General features: G+C 36.6%; 1 long non-coding RNA gene across 3 annotated transcripts; it reads left to right on the top strand.

Annotated features, from left to right (window-relative positions):
- The first annotated feature begins 2563 nt into the window (after positions 1-2563).
- On the top strand, positions 2564-11021 carry LOC133798357 (uncharacterized). 3 transcript variants are annotated; one of them, XR_009875831.1, is made up of 5 exons: positions 2565-2825; positions 3590-3619; positions 3703-4096; positions 10500-10614; positions 10887-11021. It is a non-coding gene; the product is annotated as an uncharacterized LOC133798357 (long non-coding RNA). The 3 variants fall into 3 exon arrangements; XR_009875832.1 differs by having other exon boundaries at positions 2569-2825; positions 3875-4096; XR_009875829.1 differs by having other exon boundaries at positions 2564-2825; positions 3590-4096.
- Positions 11022-22269: the final 11248 nt, after the last annotated feature.

The raw sequence follows: 22269 nt of genomic DNA, 5'->3' as shown, positions 1-22269 counted from the left end.
CATAAACATAATCATAACAACATTGGCATAATATGCAAAATCATCATCATCATAACATCAAATCATAAACATCCTTCCTTGTGAACATGGCTCGCTAACTTGTCCATGTCACCCTTTGAGGTAAATAGGATCTCTGGTCCTTGAATAACCTCGGCGCGTTCGCCCTTTTGAGCTACGTCTTCATATCCTTAGTAACTCGGGTTATGTCTTCATATCCTTACCAACCCATTTTTGATGTGTCGCGTTCATCACGCTAACATCCATTCATATCATACAGCATTCAAAATGACATACAATTCAGTCACATCATCATAATAAAGCATTTCATAATTCATAACGCGTAAATTATTACATTCTCATTCATGCAAATGATCTTACCATTCACAGCATAAATAAACAAAATTCTATCTAACTTCCTTACCTCAGGTCCAAGCAAAGCAAAATGACAACTTCACAACGAGCCTATACCATAACCAAAATAACGTCCCTTAGCATTACATAAACTCCATTTTGCCCACTTATATAACCCATGTGTTCATGGGCCATGCACACATGGTGAAAACTACTCACAACATCCAAACAAGGCATATTTACACATAAGTTCATAAAAGAATTATGCACATTCTACTTATGTTACATGCATGGTCTCGCTATAAAATCTATATGGTTGCATAATAGACATATTTTTTTTTACTTAAAAGTGAAATTGCATGCGACATGCATACGTAAGAACGTTGTTTAAAAGGGCATTAAAAACGATAATTCCTACGCGCTTTATTTCTATCGTTGTGAAAATAATAAAATTGTAACATGCTTTCATTACCATTGTTTGTCCTTTTAAAATTACTAGGTTGATTAAATCTCTCAAGACTTTATTTTAGTTCATAAAATAATTTATTTAACTAATTAAAATATAATAATCCCATTATTTACTTTTAAATCCCATAAAATAACAAAGACAAAAAACTATGTGAAATACTTATAATTTAACATGTTTACTTAGAAAATAACATTATAATAAAATTATCAAATTTTAAGATTTAATGTGAGAAAAATATAATTTTAGGTGTGGAAAAATATATTTTTACTTGTGTTATTTTTAAGGCTTCATTTTAAAATAGAATAAATTCATAAGCGATAATTCAATAATTATTTTAAAAAATATTTTATTAAACTTTCAGCCATTATTTGATTTACTTAAAGATTCACAAATAAACTAATTTTACAAATTTTTTTAACTAAAATGAAGGAAAATCATAACTATTAAAATGAACACTCATGTTATATTAAAAATATCACATTTAAAATTTCCATAGTTTAGGGCATTAATTTATTTCAACACACACATCAAATACCTTTTATAAAAAATATAACTTCACATTTTTTACAAAAATCTCAGCAACCAATTATACCATTAAAACCACCATTTTAATTTTTTAAAAACTCATATTTTCATCAAAATATAAAAAAAAAAATTAGGTAATTATTTGTGCAAAAATATAATTTTAAGTGTGAAATAAAACACCATTTTATTCTCATAAATACAACACATCATAAGAGACATTTCTTATACATGCGTATCATTATTTCATCAAACTTTTCACCAATTATTCACAAAATCAACAAGAATAAATCATCATGAAATTCATCTTTAGTTGATGTTTCTCAAACCCCAATCCATAACCTTCATGAAACTATTAATATATCAATTTATAGAAATTCAAAACAGTCCTTTCTTTTATCTAAATAAACCCAGCATGTTTCTAATATCACAATTAACATTAAAAGATACAAGGAAAACAAACATGCTCGAACATCACCCCTAGGCCGAAACACCTAAGATTCCAAAACAAAATATATCACAAAATTCTCATTTACATTCACATGAAACCTAGCATGTACCTATCATCACCCTTGCATGCCTTTACATAAATCAATAGTTTCAAAAATGATCATAGCAACATAGACACAAAGCACAACCTTCACATAAAACCTAGCATGTTTCTATCATGTATGTGACACAAGAAAAACAAACAACACAATATACCCCAAACCCCATAAGCCGAAACCCTTAATTGACAACCTACCCTTTTCAAACTCATCATCAATCACTACTACAAAATACCCTTTACTGGACACTTTTTTAGGATACGCACATAAATGTAAGTCCTAAAAAATGTCTCTGTACTTTTTAGGACTCTCATTGAAAGTCCTTAAAAAACATATTTTAGGACTCGCGATGAGTGTCCTAAAAAGTCCAAAGAGTCTTAAAAAGCCTGAATAGAAAATCTGAGTGTATAATATAAGTGGTGACTTTTAAGGGCTCACTTTGGGTGTCCTAAAAGAGTATTAAGGGCACCCAAAGAGTGCCCTTAAATATATTAAGTAAAAAGAGGGGATAAAAACAATTGGAGATTCGGGCTAGGGCATTTCAAAAAAATTGTCTAACTTTACATTTAATATTAGTTGTTAATTAATTAAATTACTTATTATTTAAATAGATAATTAAAAATAAAAAGTTGGATGAAAATTTATTAATAATACTTATTGGGGCTTTCAGTAGGGTTCTTTATTTTTCAACACCACATAACCACATAGTAGAAGGGAAGGAGAAGTACGGGCAGCTGGGTTCTCAGCCAAGGTGTTCTTCTCGGCGACGACGACGATGCAGTGCTCGGAGACGGCTGCAAGTGATTCTTGATGCGTGTTGCTGGTGCTCGACGACGGCTACAGGTGGTTCTTGACGCCTGGACTTCTCGGCAACGCTGCAGAGGTGGTCGGAGCAGCATGCGTCCTCGGCACGGATTGGGCGTCAGCAGCAGCAGGTATTTAAGCTTTAAATTTTTATTATTATTAGTACTAGATAGTTATATATTTATATATATATATATGCAACTCTGTATTATATATATAATGAGAAGATTCATTTGGTTTCATGCCATATATTATTCTCAGTTTTTTATTTCTTATGTATTCAAAGTGTTTGACAAAATACCTAATAGAATGACATGAAAAGAATAACTATTTTTTTTAAAAAATTTGATTAATACTTGTTTTCTTTAATTGATAGAATACTTGTCCTCTAAATAATACATAGTAGAACATTCTTTTTTAGTGATATGGAATTTCTGATGGATTAATGATGTGTTCTTGAAACTCATGTAATGTTTCTTTAACTTAATAGTTATAGCTCATCTTTGATTTCATATATAAAGTATGTCCATTATTGATTTTGAGGTCCTAAGCTTCTCTGTTAGACATTGTTGATGTTTGTGTGGGTGGGCAATGTAGGCTTTGTGAAGCTTGCAAGCACTGAGATTTTCATTGTGTTTGTAACATTAAGTTATTTGCACATTTTTTAGTTAGTTTTTTTTTTTGTTATGCGTATTAAATCAGTTAAGACTAGACATAGTATGCCTCTATGGTATGATGAAATTTTATTGAATGCTAATGATATTAAAGCAATTTATGACCTCCATCCTATTTCTGCTCACAACTTTTTGTTAGCCTTACTTATACTAGTATTTTTAAATATTCTACTATATACTTATCACATTTTATGTTCATTTCTTTCTACAACATTTTACAGGGGATGGCAATAGGGGTCCATGAGTGCTGGGTAAATTTTATTTCCTTCTTTTCTATGGGTTAGCTTATCTCTATTTCCTTCTTTTCAAGAACTTTAACACTCTAGATTTTTAGTTAATTGATTGAAACCCGGTGACTGCAACAGTGGGCAGGGGTGCTTCTTTGGCTCACCATTTCTCTCGCACAGTACGTATACACATACATATACATATATATTGATAATTTTATTTTTCTGGGTATTATTTGTAGTGGGGTTTTGGTTTTGGTTTTTCGATCTTATTATTAGGTTGATGTGGTTCTAAGAGGGTACAGTGGGTACAACACGAGGTGGCCTCTGAAGGTTATAGAGAAGGTTTTTCCGGCGGCTGATCATGGCGAAGCTCCACTAGCCGTGACTGTGTTCTTCGATGCAAACGACGCATGTCTTCCAGGCTGATGCTCTGCTTTTCAATACGTGCCTCTTGACAAGTATAAGTGAAACCTTCACTCCATTGTCTTCTTCCTCAAGGTAACTTACAACAATCAAATCAACCATTGAAGCAATCCTTATTTTGATTAGAAATGAAAGTTTAAACAAAAAAATAAAAGAGTTTATTTACTTTTAATAAAATCACTGCTAAGATTGAATAATATAACTCTTTCGTGGCCTCTCTTTATTATATTGAGCTTTTTCTTAGTATATAACATGGTAGCTACTTGTGTGTATATACTGTATATATATGCTATACTATACATATGCAGGAGTGCTTAAATGGAGAGTTTCTTCAAGTTGGTCTCAAGTTTGTTCCACTAGCTGGATATCACTGGATCTACACATCTTTTCTTTTGATCATTTTATAAGTTGTATTAATCAAATTATAGGTAGTGAAAAAAAGTTGTTACCATTTTTTTAAGTTTTGGAGGCAATGCCACTGCCAAAGCCATTGCTTGAAGTCTTTTTCTTTTTTCTCATTTAATATTGCTTTTTCCCAAAACCCCAAATGTTGTTTATAGTTTTTGTAATCCTTATAACGCTATTACACTGTGTCATTCTCCATATTCTTATCCTTCTTTACTGTTTGTTGGGATATTATTACTAACTAGAACTAAAATAGAGTAATAATGGATTCGTGTTTCTCTACCTTGTTAACTGGAAAGAATTTGCTTCTTTGTCTTGGTACTGTATTTAATTGAGCCTATTGGTGAAGTTGGAATCCAGAACCTATAGAATAACAAAGAAATAAAGTTTGTTGACATTAGGAAGAAGGTTCTAATTTGTTTAATGTGTTTGTTTGTATTAAATGCTATCATTGTGTTTCCCTCTCGATTTTTCAACTATAAAGAATTTATATATTCAAGTAATACTATTTTTATTAGGTGATGAGGATGAGGTCAAAGAAATGGAAAATAAACTATATGTCTGACTGTTTTGTTCTCAATTGTGCTTGTTTAGTTTTGCTCTGTTTTCGCAGTGTGCTTCTGTTTTTTTTTTTTTGATGAAAAGGAAATATATTGAAAACAAACCAAACAGATTACAAACAAACCAAACAGATTACAAACAACAAGCCTTAAATCTGAATCACTCTATTAAAGAAGGCAAGATCCTTTGTCCTAATAAGCCTCTTATAATGATAAAGAAGTCTACCCCTAACCCAATATTTGATCAATTGAACGACATAGTCCACAGAAAAGGAGCTAAGTTTAAAGATGCAATTATTTCTGTTTTTCCAAATAAAGTACACTGAAGCTGCCAAAGCAGCAGCCAAAACAGAATGCATCAGGCCCTTCGGCTTACCAGCCATCCAAGCACGCCACCCATCCAGCTGAAGCGGCCACAAACCCCATCCCAACCACTTCTCCACAAGAGCTCGGACCTGCCAGGAAAAATGACATTCAAAAAACAGGTGAGCGTGAGACTCTTGCTCCTCTTCACAAACCGGGCAAAGCACAGAAGAAAGCTCCAAGTGACAATGACTGAGATTGTCTCGAGTCAACAGATGGCCCAGCGTAGCCTGCCATAAGATAAACCTGTGCTTAGGCACCGTCAAGGAGTTCCACACTACATTCGCATAGGCAACTCTGTCTTTGTTGATGAACCTGTGGTACAGAAATTTCAGATTAAGCTTGTCGAGATGGACTGCCTCATCAAGTCTGCAACCAGGAAAAATATCTCTAAGTTTTAATAATCTCTTCCAATACCAGCTCACATCTTGAGGGACTCTATAATGCCAGAAATTCTTCCCCTTTAAGTAGATAGAATCCACCCACTTGACCCACAAAATATCATGTTTAGAAGAAACTGCCCAAACATATTTGGCCAGAAGCACTAAGTTCCAAGTATTACTATCCTTGAAGCCAAGACCAGCCATACACTTAGGCAAACAAACCTGATCCCAGGCAGTAAAGTGCAATTTACTCCTCTAAAAATTACTATCCTTAACTCCCCAAAGGAAGTTCCTACATAACCGATCAACCTCCTTAGTTACACTCTTAGGAAGGATAAAAATGCTCATCCAAAAAGTTCTTATACTCAGAAGCACTGAATTGATCAATTGCGCCCTCCCCGCAAAAGAAAGGTGCCGAATCGCCCAAGTATGTAGTTTGGACTGAATCTTTTTGATAATAAGAGAACAGTCACCAGCCTTCCATCTTGTTGTTCGAAGAGGCACTCCCAAGTATTTTAGGGGAAAATGACCTTCAGTGAAATGGAGCCCCTCAAGCAATTTTTGAGCCTCAACTTCAGCCACACCACCAAAGTAAACCTGGGATTTATCCTTGTTAGCAGTCAAACTAGAGGCACAACAGAAATCACTGAAACTTTCTTTAATAATCTGAACAGAATTGTGAACTCCCTTGCAAAAAATAACCAAGTCATCTGCGAAGCAAAGATTGACGATCTTGAGGTGCTTGCACTTGGGATGAAACCGGTACCCCTTGTTCATTGAAGCTTGCTGAAATAAGCAGGTACAGTACTCCATGGCTAAGACAAATAATAACAGAGATATAGGGTCCCCTTGTCTAAGCCCCTTCCGACCTCTAAATTCCCCTTGAACCTTTCCATTCATAAGGAGAAGATAGGTTGGATCTTTCAAGCAAGCCATGACCCATTTGATGAATTTAGCCGGAAACCGAAACTCATTGAGAATATCCTCTAAGAAGTTCCAATCTAACATATCATAGGCTTTGCTCAAATCAATCTTCAAAACACACCTAGGGGAAATGTTTTTCCTCTTATAGCCTTTTATAATATCCTGAAGAATAAGGATATTATGAGCCAATAATCTGTTTTTAACAAAGGCTCCTTGGTTTTGGTTAACAAGACTAGGAAGCACCAAAGCCAATCTACTACAAAGCATCTTAGAAATGCACTGGTAAATAGAATTACAGCAAGCAATAGGACGATAATCCGCTGCATGGGAGGGAGTCTCAATTTTAGGGACTAAGGAAATAGTAGCTTTGTTGATTTCCTCTGGCAACACACCATACTCAAAGAAGTCCAGAACAGCTGCTGAGAGTTCAGCCTCTAACTCGCTCCAAAGGGCTTTAAAAAAGCCCGAGCCAAACCCATCCGGCCCCGAACTTTTGATCGAGTTAATGCCGAAAAAAGCTTCTTTAACTTCCTTAGTAGAAAAAGGCTTAACTAAACTAACTTGCTGTTCCAAAGTCAGCTGGTGACCAAGCTCAAAACAGGAATTTTGAATAGTGCTAGAGGCCATGCTCTTGCTTCCCATAATTCTCTTGAAATGATTCACAAAATGATCAACTACAGCATCAAAATTCTCTATACTCTGACCGGATTCATTAACTACAGAAGTGATACAATTAGAGGCTCTCCTTTGCTTTAAACAAGCGTGAAAATACGCCGAGTTGTCGTCCCCAAACCGCAACCAGTCCACTTTACTTTTCTGTCTCAAGAAACTCTCATAAATTTTAGCATGATAAGCTAGAGAGTCACCATCATCAGCTTCGATTTTTTGAAGACTTAGCGAATGCGGATCACCCTGCAGAGAGACCTGGGCAGCTTGATACCTCTCTTTAGCCTCAGTAAAATTCTAGGCAACATCACCCATTATATGCCTGTTGAACCGCCGAAGCACCTGCTGAAGTCTACGCAGCTTATTACAAAGGCGAACTAGACCAGTCCCTCGCATAGGCCTACACCAGTTCTGGATAACAGTGGATTTAAATTGATCATGTTTAGTCCACATATTGAAGAACCTAAAGAGCTTAACACCACAGATAATAGCAATATCTGGTTTAATAATACAGTAGCAGTGGTCAGAGTGAAGCTCCCAGTTGAAGACAGCCTCAGAGTGAGGGAAAATGTCCAACCAATCTTCATTCTTGAAAACTCTATCCAATCTTGAGAAAATTCTGCCTTCATTCATCTGTTTATTCGTCCAAGTAAAATGAGACCCTCTAGCACGTAACTCGTCAACTAACCCCAAAGCCCTCCAATTTTGAGCATCAGCCAACTCAAGGGAAGATATCGCACGATCACCCACTCTGTCCTCGCTCTCAAAAGCAGCATTAAAGTCTCAACCTATGAGCCATGCAGCAACTGGAAAACTAAGATTAGACAGATCTTTCCAAAGGGCCACTCTTTCCTCAATAGAATTCCTACCATAAACAAATGTCACACAAAGCGATTTATTAGTTTTCAAGCTCCTGACAAGAACATGAAGTAATTGGTCTGTTTCTTTCAGAACATCAACAGACACCAAATTAGGTTGCCAAATAAGCAGTAATCTGCCTTCAGAAGCTGAACCAGAAAAAAATTCCCAACCACTAAAAAAAGACTGCATCATCTTCTTAATCTTATCACCCCGAAGTTTGGTCTCCAATAAGGCACCTAACCCGACTTTATTAACAAAACAAAAGGAGCTCAGAAATTTCTGCTTCTCCCCCTTATTGATACCTCTAACATTCCAACTAAGAATGTTGTGGTTCTCCATGTAACAAACTTGTTGATTTTAATCCCAAATTTGCTATCTCCACTACCTTATCTTGCAAAGCACTATAGGAATTCTTCAAAGTGTTCTTGGTCTTATTGATGGTCCTCTTATTCCGACCAAATCGTTTCGGGGTCACCCAATCCGAACTGCCTCCCTCAACTGGTGTCCGGGTCTTGTTTACAACAGGCAGATCAGGGACATATTTTGAGTTATCCATAGTCTTGTCCACTTCCAATTGACTCCCAGAAGGTGCCTCCGAAACCTCATTCCCAGATCCTGCACCAGCAGGCCCAGTAGCAGAAGGCACTGTCTCAGTGGTCTCTACAACTCTATCCTCCTCCTTCCTAACTCTGGTTTTTTCCCTCCAGACCTCCACTGGCTTCTTGTTACACATTCTTTCAGTGTGACCATAAACTTTACAGCCCCTACATTGGGTGGGAAGCCATTCAAACTCAAGAAGTTGCTCTATTAACTGCCCTTTCTCATTAAGAAATTGAACCAATTTAGGGAGGTCCTCCGAAAGTTCAATTTCCACCAAAACTCTAGCAAATTGCATCATAAATCTGTCTTTTGTTACTTTATCAACTAAGATCGGCACCCCAATCGTACTCATAATCGCACTCAAACACTTAGTGCCCCAATATTGCAGCCCAAGACCTGGCAATCTAACCCAAATAGGAACTGATTTCACTGCCTTTAAGGTATCCAAATCAGTAGTCCAAGGCTTCACTATGACTGGTTTCCTGTCAAAATGTAGCACTCCAGCTTCTAAAACTATATTTCTAGTGACTTCATCTCAAAAATTAACCAATGTGAACCCATTATTCAATCTGGCAATTCTCTCAATGCCAAGCTTGCCCCAAATTCTTTTGATAAACCCTTCGAAAACACCAAACGGAGGATTAGCCCCAAGAACCTGACAAACCACTGCAGCATTCCAGAATGAACTTTCAGATTGGACCTCATCCACATCAACCTAAGCAATTCGTTGACCCTCTTGAATCATTGGCTCCTCGAACTTGAGTCTTGCCCCATCTTGATTCGGAAGCAATGCTCTGAATTGAGACCATTTATCCTTAGCTTGGCTTTGAAAATTACCTGCATTATCAGTCAATTCCTCATCGGCATCGCCTACTGATCTACTGTCTCCAAGTGTTCCTTCAACCTTAAAAGGATCATGAAAACCAGAATCAGGATACTCAAACATCGAGTCAGTGAAAACTTCCTCTATCTCCTCCGGAATAGCTTCCTCGACATCAGATTGCTGACCTCCAGTCGCACGGACCTCTGGAGTTACAGCCACCGTCGATTGAGTAGCGGGCTTTGGGTTACTTTTCTTGCGTCTCGCCATGGAGAAGCCAGAGAGCACTTAGTCGCCAGTATCACTGAAACTTTTTTCAGTGTGCTTCTGTTTTTGGTTTTAGGTATTTTAATAATTTTATTCATCACGTTTTGGTCTCTTGAAAACCATTTTTTTGATAGATTTTGAGCTTAGTTTATTTTGTTTCGAAGGGTCACATTTCTCTTTTTGTCATTTAACCTCCTTATTGGAAAAATCATAGCGTAATAATTTTTTAGAATAAATAAATAAATTAACTAGTTCAGATGTAAAACTATTATTAGGTGGTTATCTGATAGTTGGAAACAACAGATTTAACTTAACTGAAAGCAATAATAAAGAGAAAAGAGTAACAACAAGTCTTGAGCTTTCCAAACTCTCTCAATGATTTTCTTACTTTGAATAATGTAAAATGCTAGTCTATAGATAAGAAACTGATCTGGTTATTATACATAGGACTTAACCAAACTTACTAAAATTAGTAAACCTAGGACTAATAACTGAATAAACAACCTTGTATTTTATATAAAAATAAAGTCTTCTTGAATTGAGTGTTGTCATCTAAATCATTTGAAACTAACTTGTATATTAGGTGTCAGATTTGGACACTGATTTTGTTTTCTTTGCTCTGTGTGTAGGTTTGATGGAGATGGGTATATATATTGACTTCATTATTCTAGAAACTTATTTAATGAGTATATATATTGACGTCTTCAACAAGAAGAATACTTTGGAGCTCCCAAATTCATGAAGGTAATAATAACAAGAATTACTTAAGAATTTGATTAATTTTCAATCATCATTTAGGCTCAAGTTGTCAAGTGATTGAATATTCATGAAATCAAAGTTTTCTTCAAAATTATTGGCTCTCCCTTGTAATAATAATGCTTATGAAAGATTAATTAAAGTGTCCAAAGTAATTCTGAGTTGTAAGATTACAAAATCTGGTTTAATTAATTGAGCTTAGATTTCAAATTAATGTTTATTAGTTTCAAACTTCATTTGATTTTAATGCAAACTTTCAGATTGGAGACCTGAAAGGGCATTTTGGATTACTCGCGGTGATCATGCAAATTCTGAGAGCAAAGCTCAAAGTATTAGATCTTTCGTATGGAAATGGAACAGGTATAATTAAGCACAACTCAACTACACATCTGGTACTGAAATATCTGTCTTCAAGTGAATGTAATTTTAGAAATTAGTCAATCCTAAATGTAGAATATAAATAAGGATTGGTAAAATAAAGTGAAGCCTAAGAATGCATACTTCACGCCATTGAAGTTTGGTACACTCAATCTCTATTAACAATTTTATTATTTTTAAGTGAGTTATGTCGGCAAGGATAGGAATGTCCTATGGAGGCTTTATGAGTGATCTTTTTCATGCCATATTAGTAATCTCTTTAAACTGTATATTAGTCCAAATTTGAAACTTGTGTGCACAAAATGTTAGTTTTTATTCATATCTTGGCTTCCTTTGTAACTGCATAACATGAATTTGTTGAGGATTATGTAATTTTTCTTAAAATGTACAACTAGTAGTACTACTGTAAAACAATCACATATAGCTTCTTAAGTGGACTCAATCCTCCTTAGCTTAGCTATACTCAAAACTCAATTAATATTTAACTAATCTTTATGATTTTATTTACCTTAATTATTGTTGTGGTCTACAGACTACTCATCTCTAAATTAATAAGTGTAATTATAAATAATTAATATAGGAATATCTTGGACCATGCCATGGTTATATTTTACTAATTTATATTTTGATGCTTTCATTAACTCATTATTTTGAGTAGCACGAGAACTAGAAGTTGTACAGTGTTAGAATTTTTTATTTCTACATATGCATATGTGAAACAGCTACATCTACTTGTTGTAGTATCATAAGGAAGAATAAATTGTCAGTTTCTTTTTCTTGTGTGATGGTTTTGATTGCTGGAGTCTTTTTTAGTAGTTCATGCTATTGTGGATTTTATTCTTGCACTGCAGCAATAACATTTAGAATATTTTTTTGCTTGAAATTGGTCTGTTATCATAAGCACTAGGAATTGCTTTTGTAAATATTCTCACTGCCTTTACTTCTCACGTTTGCCACTGTTAATAGGATGCTATGGACGTCCATGATAGTTTAGCTGCTGAAGTTCTCACGTTTAATCTTTCCTGTGTTACGTGTCGATGTAGCTGGGATTTAAGTTTAAGGGCTTCGTATTTGATGGATTCTTGGCATTCTGTGATGGAAGGATGCTCTAAATTTAAGGTGCCAAATGCCTAGTAGTATTAAACCGGGATGTATTGGCATTCATTGTGGTTCCTATGTCTGTTTTCATGCATTGGCATTTTGTTGGAAACCAGGATGTAATTTTTTCATATTTTGGTTACAATTAAGTGTTATTGACAATTATCCCCATATTATTTGACATGTGTTAGAATGTAGATCCTTATAAAGTATTTCATGTTTTTATGTTAGTGATTGATACTAGCTCTTTATTTCTCTTCTATAGTAACTAGAATGACAGGTGAACTTCATTGGATTCAATAGTCATTACGTTATGAGGATGATGAAGAATTTACTTATCAATGCCCCTCATATCAAGCATTTCTTGTCGAAACAGGTAATAAACAATATACAACTACATAGTATTAATCTAGTACAATTTTTATATATGCTTTGAATTTATTACCACTAATATAATTATAATTAAATTTTTGTTTTGTTTTGTTTTTTTTTTTTTCAGTTCACCTCCGACAAACCATATACTACTCAAGAAATTGACAAAGTTAGAGAAGAATGGGCAATGTTATATTTACAATTGGTTAGAGCAAAATGAATGATATTATAGCTAGCTAATTACAATACATGTTTAGAAATTTTAAATTTATTTCGTAAAATTTTTTTGCCATTTTTTTAGTATTTTCTTTTCAAAATTCTTTTGATACATATTCGACACTCAAATGAATATATATTTTTAAATCAAAATTAAAATTGTAGCTGTATTTTTTTTAAAAAAAATTACTTTTAAGGGCATGCAAAGCGAGTCCTAAAAAATTACTCGCGAGTCCTAAAAAATTAAAGGCACTCGAGTCCTAAAAACTTTCTTTTAGGACTCGCAAAGCGAGTCCTAAAATCTTAATTATAGGCACTCAACCAGATTTTTTAGGACTCGCATTGCAAGTCCTAAAAAACCTTTGTTTTTAAGGCTCTCAAATAGAGGACTCGCGCCCTGCGAGTCCTAAAAAAAATTTTAGGACTCGCAATGCTAGTCCTAAAAAACCTTTTTTGTAGTAGTGAATGAACATATGAACATTATCATTCCAAAAATTGCCACACAAAATTATAGCCATGCCTAGATCAAATCTCCCATACATGCACCCAATACAAACCTTCCATCCCAACATCCAAAGAGTCAAAAATCAACGTACCCATTCATATAAACCATCAATACATAAAGACAAAAGGGCTAAGGGTTCATTACTTTTCTTGATTGATAGAATCAAGAACACAAGGTGACCAATACCCAACTTTATCACCCCTTGTTCAAGCCTAGGATTTTTTTTCGAAATCCACCATGAGAAGAAGAAGAAGAGATTCAACAACACACAATAAAAACTATTGTCAAAATTACTAGAATCAAAAGAAGAGAATAAACAAGCATAAACACAAAAAGGCATACCCTAGACTTGGTCTTCCCTTCTCCTTCTTCTTCCTTTCTTTCTTCTTCTCCTTCTCTCTCTAGCTCACGTCCCTCTCTCTCTATCTCTCTCTAATTTCGGCAGCCAAGAGCATAATGACTCTTCTCTAATTTTCCTTCCCCTTTGTCTTAATTCTATCATAATAGCCTAATAAAATAAAAGGGTAAGTTTCATATTTTCTATTTATTTTCTCTTAATTTTTGTTTATTTGATTTTATCTTAAGTGGTAAAAAAATAAAGACGATAGCATCCTTGCCTATTTTATCTAAAATCACCTAATAAAAATGGTAAATAAATCTTTTCCTTTCCCACTATGCTACAAGTCCAAGCCTATCATTTCCCTTTTCTTTTATTTTTTATAAATAATTAAATCTAATAATAAAAGGAAACCACAAGTGTGTAGAAAATTCTACACATGTGCACCATGCAACCATGCACTTGCACACACTTAATAACTAAGGTGCATCACTACCTACCATACACCTTAGTGCATTCAACCATAACTCCAATAATCACATTTTAAAAATAAATTCACAAAATTCTACCAAACAATTCTAACAATTAATTTAAACAAAAAAACAGTTAAATAAAATAATTTACAACACTTAACAATTAAATAAAATAAAACACAAAACTTTAATAAGTAAAAAAATTGTGGTGCTCTACATTACTCGTCATGATATTGTATCAGTTAGCAGGAAAATAAGCGCTACTCCACCTTTCAAAACCAATTCCGTCAAGATATTGAGAAATGGGTGGATCAATTACCTTAATCTTGTTAAAGAACTTGTGAAATTCCGTTCTTCGAAACGTGTACGCTGCACACCCCATGATGTCTTGACAGTGGTCAGTTTTGAATTTTGCCACCACATTCATACAGATGTGATGGTAACATGCACTGTGATAGGCATCTGGGAACACAAGCTCCAAAGCATGATCAATGATTTTATGCCTGTCTGATACAAAAGATAGGTTCTCAACGTCCCATATGGCTTCCTTTAATTTTCTCATGAAATAAGTCCAAGAGTTATGGGTCTCACTGTCCACCGATGAAACACAATTGGAAACAACTGGTTGTTTGCATCCAACGCAAAAATACAGAGCATGTGGCCACCATACTTATTCTTCAAGAATGTGTCATCAACAAAAATGAAAGGACGACAGTACTAGAATCCACACCTAGAAACACTGAGGGAAAAGAAGCAATACAAGAAACGACCATCTTCTGCTACAAAATCATTAATTGTACCTGGGTTCTTATACTCCAACTGACACAAGTATCCAGGTAACTTGGAGTATGATTCCTCAGGTGTCCCTCTGACATACCTAAGAGCCTTTTCTCTGCATCTCCATGCCTTCCCATAGTTCATTTTGACCCCAAAATGATGCTTCATGTCCTCCCTTATGTTGTTTTCCATGTACCGAATACCATCAGTAGCAAATTTCCTCTTAATTAGGTGGGAAACAACCCATGGTGATACTTGACGGTGGTCCTTATCTCAATTTTCTTGTAAGCAGTGTGTACTTCGTTGTATACAGTAATCTCAAGCATTTCAGATCAAATTTTTTTCTTACCCCTCATTCTCCAACCACAATACGGATCCTTGTAGGTAATGTACCACACAGTAGTCCCAAATTTCTTCACCATAAACTCAAAATTATTCTTCATCGCAAATATGGATGCTTTGGTTTTCAATTGAAGCTTGTTCTGAAAGAACTTTCCAAGGTGCAATTCTCCTAAAGCTTTGCCGGTTAAGGAATGATGTTGATGTGAGGCCTCTATTGTAACATATATAATTCCATAATATGGCTTAGTGCCTGGATTAGGGGGGCGGGAGGCAATAATTGTTTTGATTATGTGCTAATATAGCATGAACATGTCATTATGTTAATTATATTATAATATAATTATGCTTGCCTGTTTAGAAGTATTAAATGTGTGTGTGGGTCCGTTTCTTATAAGAAGGGAATTTTAGTAATTTGACTCGCTGAGGGTATAATTGTTAATATGCATGTGTGTGATTGAGACCACATTATTATGTGGATATATTTGGATTACTTGACGTGAGGCGATCCTAGTGAGCAAGTTAGCGAAAAAATTCACAACGGGGTAAAATACCCGGCTGAGGGTGAGCTCAGGGGTATTTTTGTAATTTAGTACATTGCCGGGATTTATCGGGTAATGGGAGATTAAATGATTATTATTTTTAGATAGTTGGGGATTTAGAGGAACGCTCGAGGATTTACGGGAAGTGGCAATTGACGGAATTTCCCTTGAGGTCACTAGAGGATTTAAGTTATTAGAAGGGTATTTTGGACATTTGGAAAATGGGATATGTTTGGTTTAGATAGATGGAACCATAGAAGGATTCATAAAGAAAGAAGGAAAACATGAAAACTCTCTCTCTCTCTCTCTCTCACGTAGCTCCTTCTCTTTTTTCTTGGTAGTTGGAGAACTTTGAGGAATTGAAGGAATAAAGCTTAGAAAAGTGAAGGATTGGATTGGCTGAGCTGGGGATTCAATTCAGGATGATCATATCTTAGAGGTCAATGCTACAGGCTTGGATCAGGGATCATACTTAAGAGTCGTTCATTGGTAGCTTGCACTTGGATCGAAGGTAAGAAAACTGCACCCAGAATATGCTATACATGATTGGGGCTCGGCCTGAATGTTGAGTATAATCTTGATTTGGGCATTAGGCCAGTGAATGCGCATGATTATGATTATGCCTATGTATGTTTGTTTAAATGTATTATAATACATTGTATCTGTATATATATGATAAATGGATTATGTGATTGTCTGCTGTGACTAGGGGCTTGGCTTAGAAACCAGGAATCTGTTGTGGTATTTGGTTAAAGATTTATTTATTAGTCGAGACATATTTGATATGAGGGGCTCGACTTATAAGTCGAGGATCTCTTAAGCACAACTTATAAGTTGAGGGTCTTTAAGCCTCGACTTACAAGTCGGGGACATGTGAGGCTCGACTCATAAGTCGAGGACTGGTAGCACTCGGCTTATAAGCTGAGATTGGCATTATGCACGTGGAATGCAGGCCACAATGGCTGGGCCACCTTGGGGGTGGACGAGGCATTTGACAGGCTCGGATGCCCTAGATAGCCAAGACCGTTACACTGTGTGTTTATAAAGGTGTTAGACTTGCTAATCAAGTCATTTAATTAAAACATGTTGCTAAAACTATAGTGGAACTAGGGTTAAAAGATTTTGGTCTCAAAAGCCGCAATTCTTATAAATAAACATTTTCTGTTTACACGGGATCCCAAAAATAACAAGATTAGAACCATTTACAAAGATTCAAGATTTAAATCTAGTAATTAGCCACTCTAAGGCAAAACAGACTGTTAGGCATTCCTTGTCCTGATCCACTCCTCGACCATGGCAGCCGAACAGTTGACTATGTACATTCAGCCCCGCAGCTCTCCATCTCAGGGTTGGTCCAACTTGCCTTTTCCTTTACCTGCACCACGTAGCACTCGTGAGCTAAGGCCCAGCAAGAAAACACAATAACAAAGCACAATCAATTAACAGACAATCAAATATCTCATATCACATATGCATGTTCTCAACAGACTAACATCCATGACAATCGGGTACTCAGCATACCAAGCATATCATTACATATCGATAATCAATTCACAAATGATAACTAGGGTTAGCGCCCTTAGGCTGCACCCTCTGTTTATCTCACTGACTCCGGCCCGCTTAAACCGAGCTCCGTGAATATTAAGCTGTCCTTGGCTACCAATGGCCAAGCCGCGCCCTGTGCGCAAGTATAATTTTACGGCACCCTTAGGCAATTTATCACATGTCCCATGGCGTAATACCATCTATGACATTAATCAGATATCGGGAGCACTTAGTCCCATCACAAACACATAATCGGGTGCAGTTCTCTTACCTTTAGATTTGCCAGCTTTGTTCGGTTTGATCCTCAAGCACGATCCCTCTTGAGCCCTAGCGCACACCTAATCACAACCATAGATAAAAATCATCACCAAACCTCCAGTCCAAAACCTAGCCCCGGGACCAATCCCGAGCCCTCCGGAAGCTCTAATTCCACCAAACAGGGTGGTGGAATCGAACCCCGAACCCCTGGGCAAAAACTCTTGAAAATAACTCAAAAACCCCTTTCTGGAAGCAGGGCAGCGCAACAGTGCTCTAAGGAGGGTGCCACAGCGTTCAAAACAGAGCCCAAAATCATCCCAGGGTATATGGCCTAGTGCTACAGCGCCCAAAGGCTGGCACTGTAGCACTAGTCACAGAACAGCAAATGTTGTTTTTCCCTCCTTCGACTTTCCCCGAGCCAAACCTTGACAAAACTTCAACCAAACTTTGAATCAAGCTTACTAACATGTCTAACTCATCCCAAGCACCCCAACCATAGAAAACTTAAGCACATGCACCCCTAATCCAAGATTTCACCATAGCTGAACCTAGAATTCAGAAACTCAGCAAAACAGCCACTGAAACCACAGAATTTAGAGCTAGAATTTCATACCTTCAATGGGGATTCGACCTTAAGTTAGCCTCTACACCTCCTTGGCTTACTCCTCCTCAAACCCTTAGCTTGAATTCCCTAGAATTCCCATCAAATTCAACTTAGACATCTTAGTTCAACATGAAAACCAAAAACTGAAGAAAACCCCAAAGTCTTACGTCAACTGATGAATAACCTCATCTAAATTTCCCCAATATGATCAAGACCTCAAGCTCACAATCTCAGCTTTAAGCACCTTTGATTCTAGCCTCAAACCCCTAGATGAAAATGATGAAGAGGTCCCAAACCGACCTTGGAAATGCCCTGCTTTTCCATCTCCTTTCTTTCCCTTCTTTTTCTTTCTTTTCTTTCCTTCAATCTTCTATTTATTTCTACAAGTTCCACTAAGTGTAAAGCCTCAGTTATACCTATCCTTTATAAGCCAAATGACCACAATACCCTCCCCTTTAATTCTAAATCTTTTAATCTACCTAGGGGCATTTTGGTCATTACGCCCAATTCTCGCTAATTCCTCAAATGTCTCTAATATTTTCCGCTTACTTCCTGATACCTAATTATTCACCAATTATATTCCTCAATGTCAAAATTCACCCCAACATATTCTCTAAATTCCCATTTATACCCCCAGGCTCACCCCGAGTCGGGTATAAATCCCCCCCGTGACTTTTTCACTAACCCGCTCACTAGGATCGTCTCGAATCACAGTTCACAAATATATCCACATAATAATGTAGTCTCGACAATTTATCACACTTATATATACAATTATGCCCTCAACGGGCCCAAAATTACGATTATGCCCTTCTAACATAATCAGGGCCTACATGCATACTAATATGCATAGTCATGCATCTTAGATATTCAAATAGTCATATAACATACTTTTAATCATTAAATCGCATAAATTCCAATGATGCCCTCCTAGCACACTAATCAAGGCCCTTAAGGCTTATTAGTAAATTTGGGTCATTACAAATGGAGAACTCCATCTAAAACTATCATCGGTTTTACTTGGACGTGGACGACTACTGCTGGTTCCAGGTGTTTGCCGATCTTCTATTCTGTGCTCCTCTAATACCGTAACATCTTAGCTCTGTGTTGGCAAATTTTTCTGGATTTGTTTGGGGAACAAATGTCCCAACCTCACTTTGAGTTCCTTTGAAACCATGACATGGGGGAGAAATGTTCTCGTCAAATCGAACTTCTTTATTAACACTGGGAGAGGCCGAAGATTTTCTTGTACCTCCCTTCTTAACCAATGTCACACATAGAGGAATCAACTTCTCTAAATATTTTGATGCTAATCCAATAAATGCACGCACAAGCCTATCATTTTTTATAACGGTAGGTTTGACGGATTGTGATCGGCATGTGTATAAGACCTCAATTTTAAAGTCATGCACACATTTATCCACTTCAAGCTCATCGTACAGAATGTCAAGCAAGTGCTCATACGTCACACTCTTCTCCAAAGGAAAAACTTGATTTTCAGCATCCCTGAAAATCCAATCCTTATTTTCTAGTTCGCAAACATCATTGAATGTAACAAATATGGAAACAGTCGAATCTTTATAAAAAAATAGGTCAAAAATTAAAACTATAACCTAAAACAACAAAAAAATCAATTTATATCGAGATATGCATCGAGTATAATCGAGGTACATCAAGGCAGGCTGCCCAACAAATTTCTTATGAACTCATCGATCCCCTTCAAACTTCTGGAAATTCTTGTATAACTCGAACATCTCTAACTTTAAGTGACGTCTCCTTTTCCACATTCGTGATGCTGGCTAAGAACGCTTGGCATCCTTTCTCCATCATTCTCTGAGCTTTGAAAGGTGACACTAACGGTGTGCGTAGTCCTGAAGCTTGTCCCATGAAGCACAGTTTCTGGCCGTCAGGAGTCTCGAACATCACCTTCTTGCGTTTGCTGTCGATCGTTGCGCCATGCCGTGCTAGCCGATCCATGCCTAGTATTACGTCGAAGTCCTTGATCACTAGCTCTATCAGGTCTCCTTCTAGTTCTATGTCCTCAATCTTGATCGGTACGCCTCGTACTATTCGTGATGATAGAACTACTTTGCCCGAAGGCAACTCGGTTACAAACCTAGTTCTAAATCTTTCACTAGGTTTGTCTAGTTTTTCTATCATTCCTAACGAGATCTACGAGTATACAGCTACCAATCAAGCGATACTAGAACATATACTATCGAGGATAGGATCTGACCTGTAAATTCTTGTTACTAGCATGGGTTCCTCCTTGGGTCAATGCAAAGACTTTGGTCTGGAACCTTCGTTTAATCCTTCTTCTCCTCACTAACATTCATCAGAATCCTTTCTACTTCGATTGCCGTTTCTAGAACATTGGCATAGGTAGTGGTTCCCATGTTTGCTAACTTAACCCCTAATTCCTTCTTTGGTCTAAGTCCTCTGACGAACTTGGTCAACCTCGTAAAGTCGGTTGGGACCAACTCTGGTGCAAACTTGACTAATCTGTTGAACTGACGAGCATATTCTTCTATCATTAGCGATGACTGCTGAGGTGTAATACTTCTTGTGGAACGGCTCCACAAATCTTGTCCATATTATGGTGGTGACATCGTTAGTCAGGTGAACTAAGTCCCACCATATTTTGGCATCCTTCTTGAGTAATGACGAGACGCAGGATATGCGGTCTGCATTACTAAGATTCATGTGCATAAGAATTGGCTCCACATTCCTTAGCCACTCTTCTGCCTCAAAGGGGTCTATAGTCCCTTCGAAGTTTGGAGCGTGCTGCTTGCGGAACCTTTCATACACTGACTCCATATTCGGTACTGGATGTGGCACGTAGTTCGTCACTGGCCATCCCCCATATGGACCAACTTGTTAGGGTGCTAGGGCCATTTGTTGTGGCTGCGGCTGCAGTTGCGGCGGAGGCTGAGTCTGCGCCTGTTGACGTTGTTGCGGCAAGAGTTCCTCGACTTGTTGTTGCCGTCTAGCGATTTCTGCGGTGTTGTCAGCTGGTGGTGTCGGCGTGTTGCGGCTAGTAGTAGCACGCACTCCTCTTCTGCGAATCATTGGTCGTTGGAACAACGTTGGAGGCGTTTCCGCTGGTCCGTGCAGATCTTCGGAGCAACATCTTCACCAAAAGTTCTAACAGTCGAGAACTTGTTAGAACTTTCCCTAATAGGCTCTAAGGAAAAAAAATTATTCTAAAACAAACATATCTCGGACCTATTTATTATGACTTCTTATGAAAAATTATATAGGTCTTTATTTAGTTAGAGTGGGTTTCTATACTTAGAAAAACAAGTCATCTTTATTTTCTAAGTGTGTTTCTAATCATCCTATATGACTTAATTCTCAGGCTCGAAACTTATCTTTGTTCCAAAGTTAACCATATTGAGGGAGGGCTGGGATCAGTAAAATCGTTCCCACTACTAAGGCCCCCTAACTCTCAATAAGGAAACTTGGTTCATTGATTTGTATCCACCCTCACTGAACTTAGTCATTATTCATTTTATTTATTACTTATTATGATTGCGAAAAATAAAATCAAACTCATACATGATAGAAAAACAACATGTTATTCATTTGGAAAAAGATTTTCACTTATTACAATCATAAATAAAGATGGAAATAAACAAAACAAACAATGAAAATCTAGCTATTCTAAAAATCGGGATCTTCTACATCTGATCCTTCATCTAGCATATCATCATCTATCTCCTTATAATCATCATTGTCTTGAGCCTCAAAATTTCCTCGGGGAAGATTCAAGAAGACTCTATGTTGTTGCTCATTAGTGAATTGAAACTCTAAATCATAGGTGAACTTAAGTATGAGAGAATAATATCTTAGGGCTGCTTGTAAGTCATCATCCTTATTTATATTCTCCCATATTTCTTCTAAAGTTAAAATTGCTGAAGGAAAATCTTTTAAAAGCCTAATTACTAGGACATATTGTTCTGCAGCTCTCATCATGATTTGCTTAGACTCTTGAAGGTGACCTATCTCTTTGTGGAACAAGATCAATCTTCGAGTGATCCTTTCTAGTGCTCCTACGGTGTTTCTTGGCTCCCTTATTCTTTTTAAAGCCTTAATGGCTCGGATATCCTCATTGCTTAAAGCTCCGTTCATTCTTAACTGAAAACATAAACACTAAAAGTGTAAGCTATACACATAAGTAACATAACTAGTAACTTAAA

This window comes from Humulus lupulus, chromosome 8 (assembly GCF_963169125.1).
Source record: "Humulus lupulus chromosome 8, drHumLupu1.1, whole genome shotgun sequence".
In the NCBI taxonomy this organism is placed as follows: Eukaryota; Viridiplantae; Streptophyta; class Magnoliopsida; order Rosales; family Cannabaceae; genus Humulus; species Humulus lupulus.
The sequence above is the reverse complement of the archived record's forward strand: the minus strand, read 5'-3'. Positions and strand labels throughout refer to the sequence as shown.